This window comes from Alligator mississippiensis, chromosome 1, assembly GCF_030867095.1.
Source record: "Alligator mississippiensis isolate rAllMis1 chromosome 1, rAllMis1, whole genome shotgun sequence".
Lineage (NCBI taxonomy): Eukaryota > Metazoa > Chordata > Crocodylia > Alligatoridae > Alligator > Alligator mississippiensis.
This window is the reverse complement of record NC_081824.1, coordinates 241,521,459-241,538,064: the sequence shown is the minus strand read 5'-3', so window position 1 is coordinate 241,538,064 and position 16,606 is coordinate 241,521,459. Positions and strand designations below refer to the sequence as shown.

The 16,606-nt window shown below is 51.7% G+C and overlaps 1 protein-coding gene across 2 annotated transcripts in view; it reads left to right on the top strand.

Annotated features, from left to right (window-relative positions):
• TTBK1 (tau tubulin kinase 1) overlaps positions 1-16,606 on the top strand; it is a 291,426-nt gene that overhangs the window by 149,461 nt on the left and 125,359 nt on the right. The window lies entirely within an intron of this gene.

The window sequence follows — 16,606 nt, the reverse complement described above, 5'->3', positions numbered from 1 at the left end:
AGTGCTTGGGGTTACTTGGTGCTTGGGGTTACTTGGGGTCACTTGGTGCCCCAGGTGGAGGCAAACCTGGGGGAAAAGCCAGGAGGTGGCAGAGTGGAGGAGTGGTGCTGGGGGAGCAAGCCAAGGGGGGAGAGAGAGAGAGAGAGAGAGCCAGCTGGGAAGTCACGCCGGGGAGCGATGAGCCAGGGCAGCAGGTGGTGGAGTGGCAGAGGTGAGGGATGGTGGAGTGGCAGAGAAGTTGGGGAAGAAGCCGGAATCACAGGGCAAGCCGGGGAAGAGGCCAGGAGGAGCAGCAGAGCTGAGGCGAGGTGAGGGGCAGGACACAAACCAGGAGGTGGCGGAGGCAGGGGAGCAGAGAGGCAAACTGGGAGGAGACCTGGGCTGGGAAGCCAGGAGGACCGGGGTTGAAAAAACCAGGGGTAAGCTGGGCTGGAGAGGTGGCGGTAGAGCCGGGCTGGGCTGGAGGGGTGGTGGCACAGCCGAGCTAGAGAGCTTAGAGACAGCAGGCAAACGCGGAGCTGGGAGAGAGAGCTGGGGATAAAGAGAAGTAGGGAGAGAGAGAGAGAAAGAGAGAGGTGCAGAAGAGAGGTGGTGGTGAAAGCCTGGGCTGGGGGAGAAAGCCAGGGGTAAACCAAGCCAGAGAAGTGGTGGAAGAGCCTGGCTGGGCTGGAGAGGTGGTGGTAGAGCTGGGTGTGGCTATGCCAATAATCATGACCGCAAATCGCTATGTTGACTGAATGCAAAGCAAGCTGTGGGTAGGTGCCCCAATGGCTCTTATGGCACCTTCTATCATAATGAGGGATCTGGGTTTTCTGATTCCCACGGAAAAACAGAGAAAACGGTGGATTTCTTTTTTTAGCAGAGAAACACGCAGATTTCCCTGCTTTTGCAAAGTGCTCTGCAGGCTGGCAGAGTTCCAGCCTGCAAGAGCTGTTTGCAAAAGGGTCAGGAAAGCCCACCCCAGGGGGCAGGGGGAGGAGGAAGGGCAGGGCCTGACACTTGCACTTACCGGAGGCTGCTTCAGGCTCACTCTTCTTGGTGCAGGTAAGTGGGGCTTGGGGGTGGTGGGGCAGGGCTGGGCAGGAGAAGCTGGCTAGGGGCTGAGGGAGCAGGGAACACTCTATCCCGGAGAGCCGGGAGACAGCAGGCGAAAGTGGAGCTGGGAGAGAGAGCCGGGGGTAAAGAGAATTTGGGAGAGAGAGAGCTGCAGAACGGAGGAGAGGAGGTGGTGAAAGCCAGGGCCTGGGTAGAAAGCCAGGGGTGAGCCAGTCTGGAGACGTGGAAGGGACCTAGGAGGGGGTCTGCAGCCTCCCCGCTCCCAGCCAGAGTGTTTGGTCAGCTGCAAACCCCCACTGCTCCTGGCCAGCTCCAAACTGGAGTGCCCAGCCAGATGCAAGCCTCCCCAGTCCTTCAGCCCCCAGCCAGCTTGGGCAATTCCCGGCTGGGCACTCCGGCTGGGAGGAGGGGTTTGCAGTTGACTGGGAGCGGTGGGGGTTTGCACCTGGCTGAGCACTCTGGCTAGGAGCAGGCAGGCTGCAAACCCTCTCCCTGCTGGAGTGCCCAGCCAGGAAGTCCCTAAGCTGGCTCGGGGCTGAGGGAGCGGGGAGGCTTGTAGGCATCCAGGCACTGGATGGGGCTTGCAGCCTGCCTGATTTTGGCCAGAGTGCTCAGCCAGCTGCAAACCCCTGTGGCTCTTGGCCAGCTGGGGAGTGCCCAAGCTGGCTGAGGCCTGAGGGAGTGGGGAGGTTTGCAGCCAGATGGGTACTCAGGTCGGGAGGATGGGGGGGCAGTTTTCAGCCTCCCCCGCTCCCTTAGGCCCCAGCTTGAGCACTCCAGCCGGGCACTCCAGTTTGCAGCTGGCCGGGAGCAGCAGGGTTTGCAGCTGGCTGAGCACTCCAGCCGGGAGCAGGCAGGCTGCAACCCACTCCCCCCACCCAATCGGAGTGCCTAGCTGGCTACAAACCTCCCCTCTCTCTCAGCCCCCAGCCAGCTTGGGCACTCTCTGGCCAGGAGTGGGGTTTCGCAGCCGGCCAGGCACTCCAGCCAGGAGCAGGAAGACTGCAACCCCCACCCCCCTCCCTCAGTTGGAGTGCCCAGCCAGCTGCAAACCCTGGGTCGCAAATGCTGCACTCCCCACACTGCTTCCCAGGCCCTCCAGAGTTCAGTGTGTGTGATTGGCGTGGCTTGGGCAGGGCCTGCTGTAGGCTTGGGCAGGGCCAGCTCCCAGTGGCAGCATGCACTCCTGGGGGGCAGGGGGGACCCACGCCCCCCAGATCTGTGGGGGGGGCTGGGGGCAGGGCAGGTGTGCTTTTCCCCTGTGCACACAGAGGAAGTATGGCCAGGGCAGCACAGAGCTTGCAGCAGCATGCAGCTTTCATGCTGCCCTGGCCATACTTCCTCTGTGTGCACAGGAGAAGAGCACACCTGCCCTGCCCCCAGCCCCACCCACAGATCTGGGGGGCGTGGGTCCCCCCTGCCCCCCGGAAGTGCATGCTGCCACTGGGAGCTGGCCCTGCCCAAGCCTGTAGTAAGCAGGCAGCGGAGGTGGGTGGGGGGGGAGCCAGCTCATGCTTCTGTTGTAGCAGCCTCTACCTTCCATTGGAGGTAGGGGGCTGCAGACCTGAGTCCCTGGCCCCATAGCCCTGGCAGCTGGGGGACCCCTCAAGCAGGGCTGGGAGCCAGAGGCTGTGGGTGGGGGGCAAGGGGCACAAGCAGGGCTGTGGCTGTGGCAGGGGGAGTGAGGCACACCAACAGGTCTGTGGGTGGAGCTGTGGGGGGCATTTAATTTAACCACAAATTTTGGGATTTTTATCAGAGAATTTGTAATTTTTTTATCAGAGAAAACCAGGATCCCTGGTCATAATGCACTTTGGGACATGGGTGCATTATTTGAGGTTGATGCTATGCTGAGGGAATTGTAGGAGTCACCTTCCCCAAAATACCATTTTCTCTGGCACTTTCTCCCTTTGTATGGCATCTTGGACTAGACTATGACCAGTTTTCTTGTCAGTCATGATAAAGCAGTCTCTATTGGCATTGAGCCTATCCTGCTAATGGCTTGTACAGTTCTTTTGTCTTTGCACCAGTTATGTGTAGGAACATGAAATAAAATAGGAATGTTGGTTAGATATGGATGCAGAAGATATGCACAAGGAAGATGCGTGGATGCTGTGGCTTTTTCAGTAACTGCAGGATAACTGAGTTATTTGCTGACAGTTGAGCATTGTTTCTGGGTTGGATAAGTGGGATTGTACTGTGATGTAGGTCTGGTATGAGCAGCAGTGGTGGCAAACTTTTCATATACAGAAGCTAACATTTCTGGCGCTGTTTCATGCTTGGCACTGCCCTCTAAGGGAACCAGCTCTATCAGTTAAGAAACAGGTGGAAATCATGCTTGGGGTTACTTGATGACATGTGAAAAGCTTGAAGCACCAGGGGTCCTGGTCATTTTGGTGCCCAGATTTGGTCATTTACATGGCATGCTTGGTCATCTAAATGTAAAAAATGCTACTTATTTATGCCCCAGACTGGGCTTTGTACATTGGCAACAAAATAGAGGGGTAGGGACTTCCTGTCTTTCCCCTGCAATAGCTGAGTGGCTAGGGCACTCACCTGGGAAGCTGGAGGATCTGTGTTCTAGGTTCCCCTTATCCAGAATGTGTTTGAAAAAGGGTTTCTCTGATGTCTCAGCACAGGACTTGAATCATCACACCACAAGTCAATTATTACCCAGGAAATTTGCCAGTACTTTTTTTGGAAGTTGAACAACTAATGTAATTATTGGGAAAAAATGAATGGAGGGTAGTGCAAAGAGGGAAGCTGTAGCCTCACTGAGAGTAAGGCTTAGACTAGAACAGTGGCTCTCCAACTTTTTTTGTTTCGTACCAGTCTCAACCCAGGAAATACTTAAGTAGAAAACACACAAGTATTTTGCCCCCAAATACTTATTACACCCTACAAGTTAAAGCAGCTCAAAAACCTTAATTTTAAAGACAGAAATCAACATCAAGAGGAAAACATTAACATCAATATCAATGTGTGACCCTCCATTACTCCCAAGTGACATTCATCATTGTGCAATTTGCACAGTACAAATTGCTGGTACCCCTCATTCCTGAGATGCTGTCTCCTGGTCCCAGCCCGCTAGTGTGTGGGGCAGAGGGTGGGAGTGTAGGGAAGGGAGATGGTGTGCCCACAGCAGGCATGAGACTGCAGTCTGGCTGGACCTGCATGGGCACAAGCTACCTCTGTGGCCCAGAGAGGGGCATCAAGCCTTGCTACTGCCACTGTTACCACTGGGATCCTTGCACCAGCTATGCCACTAGCAGTGCGAGGAGTAACAGATGGGGGAGGAAGGGGGAAGCTGTGCTGCCATCACTTCCTCCCACTGCCAGCTATGTGCATGCTGGGCCGCAGCTCCACCCCCTCAGTCTCGCTTCCATGGCCTGGCTGCCACCATTCCCCTCAGGATGCTGGTGCTGCCCCCACCTCACCTCCCCTCTGGGGTAGAGCTGTAGCCTGCAGTGGTGGTGGGAGGAGGTGAAGGCAGCGTCTCCCTCCATTCATTACTTCTTGTGCTGCTGGTAGCGTGGCTAGCATGGCTGGAGCAGGGGTCCTGGTGGTGGCAGCAGCAGCAACAAGTCTCTATACCCTGGTTCAGGTCCTGTCTGCTGGGCTGCAGAGGCAGCCCCTGCTTGTGCTGGTCAGGCCAGGCTGCAGCCCCGTGCTCAGTGTGGGCATACACATCTGAGGAGGCATGTGCCCCCCCGATGTGTTGCCTGTGCCTCCCCAATGTATTGTCTGTGGTCCCCCCGCAACCTGCCCTACCCTGCCTCATAGACTTACCTGTGGGGAGCTTCTCTCTACACTGCCTGGCTACCTTGCACGTATGTGCACGTGCACATGCATGTGGCATCCCCTGCCTGATTGTCCTCCTCCCGCTTCCAGCAGCCCCTGGAAGTCTGCCAGCCTGCAAGGGGAAACTTGTGGTTTCCCGCCTTTTTCTCCTTTAAAGGAGAAAATCTGTGGTTTTCCATGTTTTTTCGTTAGCAACCCCTTCATATATTCTTGTGCCCCATGGGCTGAGAAATGCTGGACTAGAACACATAACTCTCCACCCTTATAGGCCAATAACCATCTCCCACATGATTTGGTTTGTACTCTTCCTCCTGGTCCCACATTGTTCCCTCTCATGGCTGCCCAGTGGTTAAGGTTCAAAAGATGTGTGGGAGAATTGCACAGGTATTGCCTAATCTATGGCATGGTGCTGTGCTGGGAAGTCAGTAAACCCAGGTTCAAAGCCTTCTGGGTTACGGGGAGCCTTAGTATTCAGGTCCTCCTGGCTTACCTAGTGAACACTCTAACTCCTAACTCCTCAGCATCTGGAGGCAAAAGATAGAAGCATGTTTCTGCATCTAAATCCTGCTAGGTATATGTTTTGGTTTACTGTGTTTTGGGGCCTTGGAAGCACTGTGTGTCCCTAAGAGACATGCATATGTGTCTGGCAATGTAGGCAGCTAATGCATAGCTTACTGTGCATGTCCAGTCTGCAAATGTATATTGTCATCCACATGCACAGGCTATGCAGGCAGGAACAGAATTCCTACCTGGGGCACAAGTGGCATTTTTGGCACTTAGCTGACCAGAAATGCCATGTAGATGACCAAAGCTGGTCACTTAAAAGGGAACAGAATTCCACCCTAGACTTAGTGCTCTGAGATCACATTCACACAACATAATGCAGTGCTGCACAGAGATCCCCAACCCAGATCTGAAGGGGCTAGTCATAATATTACGGGCCCAAGAGAGCACTTGCTTGCAACCCTCAGCCTTAACACAATCTCTTGGAGTACCTCCTGAGGCCAGCTGAGACATTAACTTTTAGAGAAGGTTGGCCCTGGATCCTTGGACTCTGAGATGCAGACTTTTGATCCCTGAGGCCCCTGGTTATTTGTGGCCCCCTCAGAGAACTACGTCCTGGCTTCCCCTTTTCTAGGGGACAGAAGACACTGAAGTCACAGTGAAGCAGATGGCTCTTAGAGCAGAAGTCCTTGAGCCATAATGTCTAGGCCAGTGATTCTCAGGGTGCTGTGAGATCAACCAGGAGGTGAGGAGTTTCACGTATAGTGTACTGCAGCTGGGCAGTAGGGAGAAAGTGCCATGCTGGTAGTGGCTGGGTTCTTGTGCTGGCCTGCCTTGGCCCCAAGCTGGGTCATTCTTGCCTATTGCCACAAAATACTGCAAACCCCTGATCGGAGTGGCAGTTTTTTAGTAAGTTAAGTGTAGGGTGATCATATTTTTCTCCTCTCAAACAGGGCCACTTCACTTTCCTCCATTGCTTTCTGACATGATCAGCTGTTTCTAAGCTCTAGTCTCAGCTGCATGCATCAGAAATGGGAGCTGAGTGCTGAAGAATGAGAGTGGGAGGAAGGAGACAGTCCTATTCTCTCTGGGACAGTTCTAATTTAAACACCTCTCCTAGGCATCCCGCTTAAAACAGGACAAAAGTGTTCATTTAACCAAACTAAAGGGATACCCAGGACAGGTGTTTAAAACAGATGGGCCTTGGCAGAGGTGTCACTAGCAATTTTTGTGCCCTGCAGTGAGTGGGTGGTAGGGATTGCCTGAGCACCACAAAGGTGAGGGGAAGCTATTGTGCTGTACCCTGTAAACCAGCACCCAGCTTTAGTCAGCTTTAGTTGCTCTACTGGGGCTTGATGTTCTCATCATTTTCAAACAAGTTTATATGCTTGCTATTTTTATATTATAGTGCCATGGGGTTTTTGTTAGGGCAGGTTAGTGTTTGAAAGAAAGCAAATTATTGGATAGAGGAGTAAGATGGTGTAATGCATGAGTAGCACAAGTGCAAATAAGCATGGTTTTCCCCAGAAAGGTTAGGCTCATAGCAACTTGTGATGGGTACGTCACAGCTTCTACATGATCACCCATTTAAATGGTGAAACTTTCTTGTGGTGGAGAAAGGGTAGAAAAAGAAACATAACATGCAAGGCTTGCACCCTGGGCAAAACCTTTTTGGAGAGAAGGGGTAAGAGTTGGGGTGATGCCAATGAGTACCAGTGTAGAAAGGATGCTGAAGTGAGTGGTAGGGAAAGAGGGGACTTGGGAGTCTCACCTTCCCTGGGGGCTCAAAGACCCTGGCAGTTGCAGCAGCTTCTGTCGCTGTTGCTGCTGATGTAGTATGGTTTGCCAGCCCCAGCTATTGCTGCTGCTGCCCATTTATTGCTGTCCCCAGCTTCCACTCTGCCCAGGGCACCAAGATTGCTAGTGGTGTCCAATAAAAGATATCACCCTAAAATTTTTTTGCCTCTTACATAATTCCTGGAGCATCATGGCTACAACATCACTCTAAAACAGGGATGGGCAAAATATGGCTCATGGGCCAGATCTGGCCCACTGAATGATTCTATCCAGCCTGTGGCTGTTCCTCTGAAGGAGAATTGTATCCAGACTGTGGTTGCTCTGGCTTTTGGCACCTCTCCCCCTTCTCCCTTCTCTATGTTGTAATTGGCTGCAGCAGTAGCAGTAGCCCTGTCTCCCTGCCTCTACTGTATGCTCCAAGGCAGGGGGCTCTGAGCTCCTGGCCAGGTTTCTGCCCAGTGAGGCTGCCTGCATGCAGCTCCCACCTTGTGACCATTCACAGACCAGCCAGACTGCCTTCTAGTGAGTGAATGCTCAGATAAGGTTTTCCACACTGGTGGGGGAGGGGATGTAGGGGGAAGAGGGCGAGGTGCCGTGGGTTATCTGGGGTCTGCTGGTCTGGGGCCTGATAGAAGTGTGGGTGCTACTAATATGATGCCATACTGTGTTGATTTGGGCCATGCCACATGGGCGCAGCTGGAGCAGCTGGAATGGCTCCTGACTGACCACATGTCCTGGCACGTGGCTGGGCTGGGCAGGAGCTGTGCTAGAAGTGGTGCACAGGAACACAGTGTGGCACCGGCCCGGCCCAGCCCTCCCCTGCTGCATGCCAGGGATTCAGGGTGGGGGAGGGGATGCAGGGAGAAGTGGGGAACACAGTGTGGCACCAGCCCAACTAGGCCTGGGTAACTTGCGAGTCCTGGCTCCCTTCTCCCTGAACCCCCTCCCCCGCTGCAAGTCCCCAGCATGTGGCCAGGTCAGGAACCACTCCAGCTGCACCCACGTGGCCTGAAGCGACATGTGGGAATCATAGAATCATAGAAGTAGGGTTGGAAGGGACCTTGCAGATCTTCAGGTCTGACCCCCTGCCTGGGCAGGAAGAGAACTGGGCTCAAATGACCCCAGCTAGGTAGGCATCAAGCCGCTTCTTAAAGACCCCCAGGGTAGGAGCCAGCACCACTTCCCTTGGAAGTTGGTTCCAGATCCTAGCCGCCCTAACTGTGAAGTAGTTCTTACGGATGTCTAATCTAAACCTACTCTCCAACAACTTGTGGCCGTTATTCCTTGTTATCCTGGGGGGCACTAGGGGAAACAAGGTCTCCCCCAAACCCTTCTGGTTCCCCCTAGTGAGTTTATAGACGGTCACCAGGTCCCCCCTCAGCCTTCTCTTGTGAAGGCTGAACAGGTTCAGGTCCCATAGCCTCTAATTGTAGGGTCTGCCCTGCTGTCCCCAGATCATGCTGGTGGCCCTCCTCTGGACCCTCTCAATGTTGTCCACATCCCTCTTGAAGTGGGGTGCCCAGAACTGGACACAGTACTCCAGCTGCGGCCTGATCAGTGTTGCGTAGAGGGGGAGGATCACCTCCTTGGACCTACTTGAGATGCACGTGTGGATGCATGATAAGGTCCGGTTAGCCCTGCCGACTGTGACCTCGCATTGTCGGCCCATGTTCATCTTGGAGTCAGTGATGACTCCATGATCCCTTTCTGCCTCCGTGCTCTCAAGAAGGGAGTTTCCCATCTTATAAGTGTGCTGCTGGTTACTACTGCCCAAGTGCAGCACCCTGCACTTGTCCGTATTGAAATGCATCCTGTTTTTGTTAGCCCACCCCCGCAACCTATCCAGGTCTTTCTGCAGTCTTTCCCTCCCTACTACCGTGCCCACCTCACCCCAAATTTTGGTATCATCAGCAAATTTGAACAGGTTGCTTTTCACCCCGTTGTCCAAATTGCTGATAAAGAAATTGAAGAGTGTGGGCCCAAGGACCGAGCCCTGGGGGACTCCGCTGCCCACTTCCCCCCAGGTCGAATATGATCCGTCCACCACCACCCTCTGAGTACGACCCTTCAGCCAATTCACAGTCCATCTGACTGTGTAGGCATTGATGCCACAGTCACCTAGTTTTTTAATGAAGATGGGGTGGTCAACAGTGTCAGAGGCCTTGCTGAAGTCCAGAAAGACTACATCCACGGCGACACCTGCATCCAATGCTTTTGTGACCTGATCATAAAAGGCAATCAGGTTGGTCTGACATGACCTGCCCTTAATGAATGCAGTGTAGCACCAGCCTGGCCCAGCCACATGCTGGGGACTCAGGGTGGGGGAAGCAAGGGGTGCAGGGAGAAGTGTGGAATGAAGGTTAGGTTCCCCTAACTCAGGGCTGGGCAATTATTTGGGCCAGAGGGCCACTTAGGGAGTTCTGGTGAGTTGTTATGCAGTGGAGGTGGTGCTGACCCAGCCTGCAACAGCTCACCAAAACTCCTTAAATGGCCCTCCGACCCAAATAATTGCCGGCTCTATTGCCCTGTGGGTTCAGGCCAACTCTCAGGATCTCAGTATTCCGCTGTTAGACAGGAGGGTGTGACACAATTGCACATATACAAACACACAAATCAATTAGGTACACACACACACACACACACACACACAACTCAGGCACATACACTTCCAAACTAGCCTAGGCACATGCATACCTATCACCAATTCAAGCACATACACTATACACCCCAAAAGTTAGACAAAAATCAGTTGTCCATATCTGCACACTCACTACACATACACAGATCACTAATTCATATATCATGCACACAATGACATATATATACACACACACACACACACACTTTCACCAGTTCACACGCATACAACCCATCTGCACATACACACAAGTAAGTTCCTAACTTGGATGGTACGGTGGTACGGTATGTATGTGTGTGCTTGGGGTACCTGGGATACTTGGGAGAAGGTTAAGGTGAGAAAGAGAGTTAAAGTGTAGGGCGTAAAAGTTGCCAGAACTGGGATTAGAACTGGTGGACTAGAAAGAAGCTGGCTGAGGAACTGAGGCTTGGGTTTACTTAAGATCAAGTGGCCCCAGGGTTACTTGAGGTCACTGGTGCAAGGGAAAAAAAGCCTGGTGGCAAGGAGGATACAGCCAGGAAAGAGAGAGACAGAAACCTGGGAGCTTGGGGTTGGAAACTGAGGCAGACAGCTGAGATATTGGGAGAGGCAGATAAGTGGTGGCAAGGAAGAGACAGCCAGGAAAGAAACTGAGACAGAAATCTGGGAGCTCAGGGGAAAAGGCAGTGGTGATAAGACACTGGCAAAGAAATGGGGTTTGCAGGCAGAGAGGAGCTCAGGGTAGGTGTTGGAGGTGCTGGTGAGCAAGAAACAGGAGAGGGAGAAATGAGACAGAAGTTAGAGGGGTGAGGAGCAGAGATTGGAGCAAGGCCGAACTGTAGTAAAGCAAACCCAACTTAGGGGACCAAATAACAGTTTTATTAAACAGACAACACACTACACAGCCCCATGAAGTTATTGGTTCACACACACACGTGCACGCATACACAAGCACTCACAATGGCAGCAGGAGAAAGAGACTCAGTGGAAGGGTTGGAGTCCAGGTAGGGAAGAGAAACAGAGTCCAAGTCCTTGGTTGAAGAGGGAGTGGCGGGGGGGGATGATAGCTACCTATCCAGGCTGGAAAGCGGTCCTTGTCCAGCAGGTGTTATCCAGAGTGGGGTTGCTGGCAGGGCCTCTAGGTGGATAGGTGTTGTGGCATGGTGCTGGTCCAGATGGAGAGGGCGTCCCAAGGAGTCAGTCTTCACTACCCCTTTTATGGGGCAGACTACCTCTGAGCTCTTATGGGGAGGGCCTGTCCAGGCAGTGTCAGTCCTGTTCCAGAGGGCTCCAGGTGTTCTTACTGAGCATGTGCAGCCTTGGCACAATGGTGGGTTGCCTCATCTTTTGTTTCTTGAATGCTGAGGGTGGTTCCAAGGGCTGGGTCATTGGTTCAGGTATTGGTGTTGATGGTTTGGTCATTCAGAGGGAGCTGTTTTTAGACCTACTGCCATGATCTCTCAAGCACCTACATTCATCCCCATTCATTCAGCAACCAAGTTACATAGGAGGGGTAGGTGTGAGTCATAGGTCAGAGGACATAAAATGGAGACTTGACACTACAAGATGGAAACTTGACATGACCTATGCTAACTTACATATGTAGGCCTAAAACAGTAATCACACAATATAAAAGCAGTAAAAAAAATCAATACAAACATAATAATTATCACTTATAAAACACTGGATATCAATATCAAAATAGCAGGGCACTTATTTGCAAAGAGGGGAGAGAAAAATAAAACTTACTACCTAAAATAAAATAGATTCATAGATGTTAGAGTCGGAAGGGACCTCAATAGATCATCGAGTCCGACCCCCTGCATAAGCAGGAAAGAGTGCTGGGTCTAGATGACCCCAGCTAGATACTCATCTAACCTCCTCTTGAAGACCCCCAGGGTAGGGGAGAGCACCACCTCCCTTGGGAGCCCGTTCCAGACCTTGGCCACTCGAACTGTGAAGAAGTTCTTCCTAATGTCCAATCTAAATCTGCTCTCTGCTAGCTTGTGGCCATTGTTTCTTGTAACCCCCGGGGGCGCCTTGGTGAATAAATACTCACCAATTCCCTTCTGTGCCCCCAGGATGAACTTATAGGCAGCCACAAGGTCGCCTCTCAACCTTCTCTTGCGGAGGCTGAAAAGGTCCAGTTTCTGTAGTCTCTCCTTGTAGGGCTTGGTCTGCAGGCCTGTAACCATACGAGTGGCCCTTCTCTGGACCCTCTCCAGGTTATCCTCATCCTTCTTGAAGTGTGGCGCCCAGAATTGCACGCAGTACTCCAACTGTGGTCTGACCAGTGCCCGATAGAGGGGAAGTATCACCTCCTTGGACCTATTTGTCATGCATCTGCTGATGCACGATAAAGTGCCATTGGCTTTTCTGATGGCTTCGTCACACTGCCGACTCATGTTCATCTTGGAGTCCACTAGGACTCCAAGATTCCTTTCCACTTCCGTGCCACCCAGCAGGTCATTCCCTAGGCTGTAGGTGTGCTGGACATTTTTCCTCCCTAGGTGCAGCACTTTGCATTTCTCCTTGTTGAACTGCATTCTGTTGTTTTCTGCCCACTTGTCCAACCTGTCCAGGTCTGCTTGCAGCTGTTCCCTGCCCTCCGGCGTGTCCACTTCTCCCCATAGCTTTGTGTCATCTGCAAACTTAGACAGAGTACATTTGACTCCCTCGTCCAAGTCGCTGATGAAGACATTAAAGAGTATCGGTCCAAGGACCGAGCCCTGCGGGACCGCACTGCCCACACCCTTCCAGGTCGAAACCGACCCATCCACCATGACTCTCTGGGTGCGACCCTCCAGCCAATTCGCCACCCACCGGACTGTGTAGTCATCCAAGTCACAGCCTCTTAACTTGTTCACCAGTATGGGGTGGGATACCGTATCAAAGGCCTTCCTGAAGTCTAAGTATATGACATCCACCCCTCCTCCTGTGTCCAGGCGTTTCGTAACCTGGTCATAAAAAGAGACCAGGTTACAAAAAAATGTTAAAGCTTATCCTACATCTTAGCTTACTTATACTTGTCTATAGGGAATAGAGAGGGAGAGAAAAAGTCAGAAATGGTTGGGAAAGAGGAGGGAATGCATTTTAAAATAAATAAAAAAAAGAAAAACTGAGGGTTTTGCTACTGCTTCTGCTCTAAAAACTACCAAAAAAGGTTAGGTCATACTCCTGGGGAGTGGGAGATGTGGGTTCAAATTGTCTCAGACTTCTGCTTCCTAGGGGAGTGCTCTAACCACAAGGACATTGGGCAGAAGGTTGGGAGTACCATCATCATTTTTTTTTTTTGGGTTGAATTCAATGCTGCCTATGTGAATAGGGCATGCTCAAAGCATGCCTAGCATATTGGATTTTTTTCAGCACCCACATGAATTGAGTGTAGCTTAGGAAAGAGTTATGTGCCTAGGAACTCCAACTGAATCACTTCTGTGCATCATCTGCATCCTTAGTATAGGTGCCTAGGGATCTTTGCAGTCTAAAATAGAAGCACCTAATGAATTTAGATACCTAATAAGTTTTGCAGCTGCTGGGACAGGGGCAATTTTAAACACTGTTTGGTACTTAGGGGTCCAATTTCTGTCTAAGTTTCATTTAGAGCAGGGGTGGGCAAAATACAGCCTGTGAGCCAGATCCGACTTGCCAAGGGATTTTGTCCAGTCTGTGGCGGGCCTCTCAGTCTTGCCCAGACCAGGCATGGTGGGCAGCCTGGGCCATGGTGTATGCAACTGGTCCTGCCACCTTTGGGTGTGCAGCAGGGCTGGGATGTTGTGGCAGCCAGACTGCTTCCAAGAAGCCCCAGTGGTGGTGGTTCCTTCTAGCTGCTGCCACCACTGGACCCAGCTCCACTGCTTGGGCACCGCAGCCTGTCTGCTCTGCCCCCACCACTGGGGGTGCAATGCATAAAGGCAGGGCACACAGCTTGGTGGATGGGATGTGACTGTGAACAGGCAGGGAGCAGCATCCAGGAGTGGGACAGGCGCTGTCACTGCCCTAAGTTCCTGGCCCTGACCTGCCCCCATGTGCCTGTTCCACTCCCAGACACAGCTCCCCACTTGTTCATGGTCCCATGTCATCCACCTGGCCATGTGCCCTGCCCACTCAGGTCCTGGCCAGTCTCCATGGAGACCCCAGGATCACTGGGAAGTGACAGCATGGGGCCAGAGCCCAGGGCAGACCCTCAATCTGCTCCCCACATATCCCTATGATGGGCATCAGTTCCACAGGCAGAGACATATGGACAGCAGATTGTGGCTCTGCCCCAGGCCCTGGCCCTACACTGTCACCACCCAGTGATCCTGGGGTTTCCATGGAGCCTGGCTCCTACCTCAATGGATCATGGCTCTGCCCTGGGGCCTGGCCCCATGCTGTTACCCCACCGTGCTCCCAGCGCCAGCCTCACCCACCTGTCCCACTCCTGGATGCTGCTCCCTGCCCACCTGTGGCCCCATCCTAGCCACCCAGCCACACACAGAGGAGAGCCACTTAGGAAGCTTTGGTAATCTGTTGTGGGAGTGGGGATGGGGTGCTGACCCAACCCTCAACAGCTTACCAAAACTCCCTAAGTGGCCCTCAGGCCCATATAATTGCCCACCCCTGACTTAGAGTGTTATAGAACCAATTATATCTGAAAGTAGGCATCTAGGGCTGCTGGCATACAGTACAGCAGTTGTGCAATTGGAGTGTGAGGAATTTTATGCCCCAAATTGTGACCTGGCATGTCACGTGTGCGTGGCAGGTGGCACAATTATGGGAAGGGGACATAAAATTTCTCAAATACCAGTTGTATGACTGCCAGCTGCCACTCAGGGGGACACCTGCAGCTAAGGAGCAGGAAGCTCCCTGCTCCCCACTAGCACCTCCCTGATAATGTGAAGTGGCAACTGGGGAGGCAGAAGATCTCTACTCCTGAGGTGCTGCTTCCATGGGTGCCTGGGAATGTAAAAAAGTGGGTGGGTGTTCAACTGAGCATTCAGCTTGTTTTTTTGAAGTTTTGCAGTACAGTGGGGACCCTTTTCTTGATTTTTGGGCTCACAGTGCCCTGGACCTTTAAAAATCAAACGTGCAGCTGGGATCCCTAGCTAAATGCTTGCCTGCTTCTTTATATTCTCTAGTGCCATAACCCTGACACTTGGGGAGAGGTCTCCAATGTTAGGCTCATGGTGCTTCCCACAGAGCAGCTGGAGAGGGGGAGTTCCCTCATCCCCAGCTGCTTGCACCAGGCAGCTCTTTAAATGGGCATGTGCAGCTGGTGCTGGGGGAGCTTTCCCTATCCTCTGCTGCATTTGTCAGGTGCCTCTTTAAACTGGCATATGAAGCAGGGGGGCAGAGGAGAGAAGCTGCTACATCCCCAGGTGCTTGTACCAGGTGCCTTTTTGAAGGTGCATATGTAGCTAGCAATAGGGAAATTTCCCCCATCCCCAGCTGCCCTTGTCCATTTAAAGAGTCACCTAATTTAAGCAGCTGGCGATGGAGGAGCTTCCGCCATCCCCCACTGCTCATGTAGGGCACCTCTAAACCAGCTCATGCATTGGGAATGGAAGAAGCTGCTTCATCCCCAGTTACATATCTCCTATTGGGAATGGGAAAAGCACCTCCATGCCCAGGTTGGGACCCAGAGCTGTCCCCAGCCTGATCCCACCACTTGGACTGGGGGTGGTTTTGTCCTGAACCCCAGGTAGTCCCAGTCCAAACCCAAGTTCTGAACATGTGGAAAGCCACCCACAAGTTAGGCACTAAGTGGTGCAATAGTCAAATTCCTTTTGTAGCCCTAAGCATTGAGGGCACCTATAAACATGCAGCAAGGCTGCTCTGGTGTGCTGTAATTACAGTGTGTTGGAGCAGACTCGATTAATTGAATACAGCAGCAGACTCCAGCATCACATATGTCCCTGAAAAATCATCTGAAAAATGGCAGCGAGGGCGCTTTAATTAAAGGTTGTTGAGCCATTTTTCAGCGTGGGGATACTGATACATGTGATGCTCCGGGTCCTTTAATTAGAGTGGCTCTCAGAGATATTTAATTAAAGCTCCCCTGCCCCCACTCCTGGAGCATGTCTATAAATGCCCTAAATGTCTAAAGATATATTCTAGCTCACCCATAGGTTTTTATGGACTAGGAGCAAGAATCACTGCATGAAATTGTCTGTCTTATGTTATGCAGAAAGACAGGATTTTCACAATGGTCCCTTGAGGTCTTAAAATGTATGAACAAGTTTCAGAACACTTTAGAAGTTTGCAAAACAAGGGAGGGAATAAAGGGCTGTATCCCACCTTCTTGATGTCATCTGCTTTTGGAAGGAGAATAAATACACAATTATTTGGATTCATGTTTACAAAAAAACTGAATATAGTGTTACATCTGCAGTAGCTTATGGTTTGTGTGGGTGCTTAGACTACAGTGAGATAGTATACAAACCTACATAAACTTATTATATTTGATTTAATTAGTTGTATTATATCAAATAAAAGTACCTTTGTGGGCCAAACTTTTTACTCAGTTCACTCACTTATTCATCAAAGTTGATTAATAACTTTAGAAATTATCTCTGATCTAGGTGGCTTTACCATAGATCATTTAAAATATGAGTCATCATGTTTGTTCTCATTAATAAATTCATAATAATTCATTGACCTTGGACCTGTTCCTTCCCAAACCACCATGCTTAATCCTGTCCCTTTTGTCAATGTGTCCCCAGTGCAGAATGCCAGGTGGGGCCATCGGGGAAAAGTTGAGGCAGAGGGTGTGTGAGGTGAACAGTAGAAACATGTGACTCATCAAGAAGTTAGGAGGCTGGAAGTAGAACATTTGAACTTAGGAACAGCACA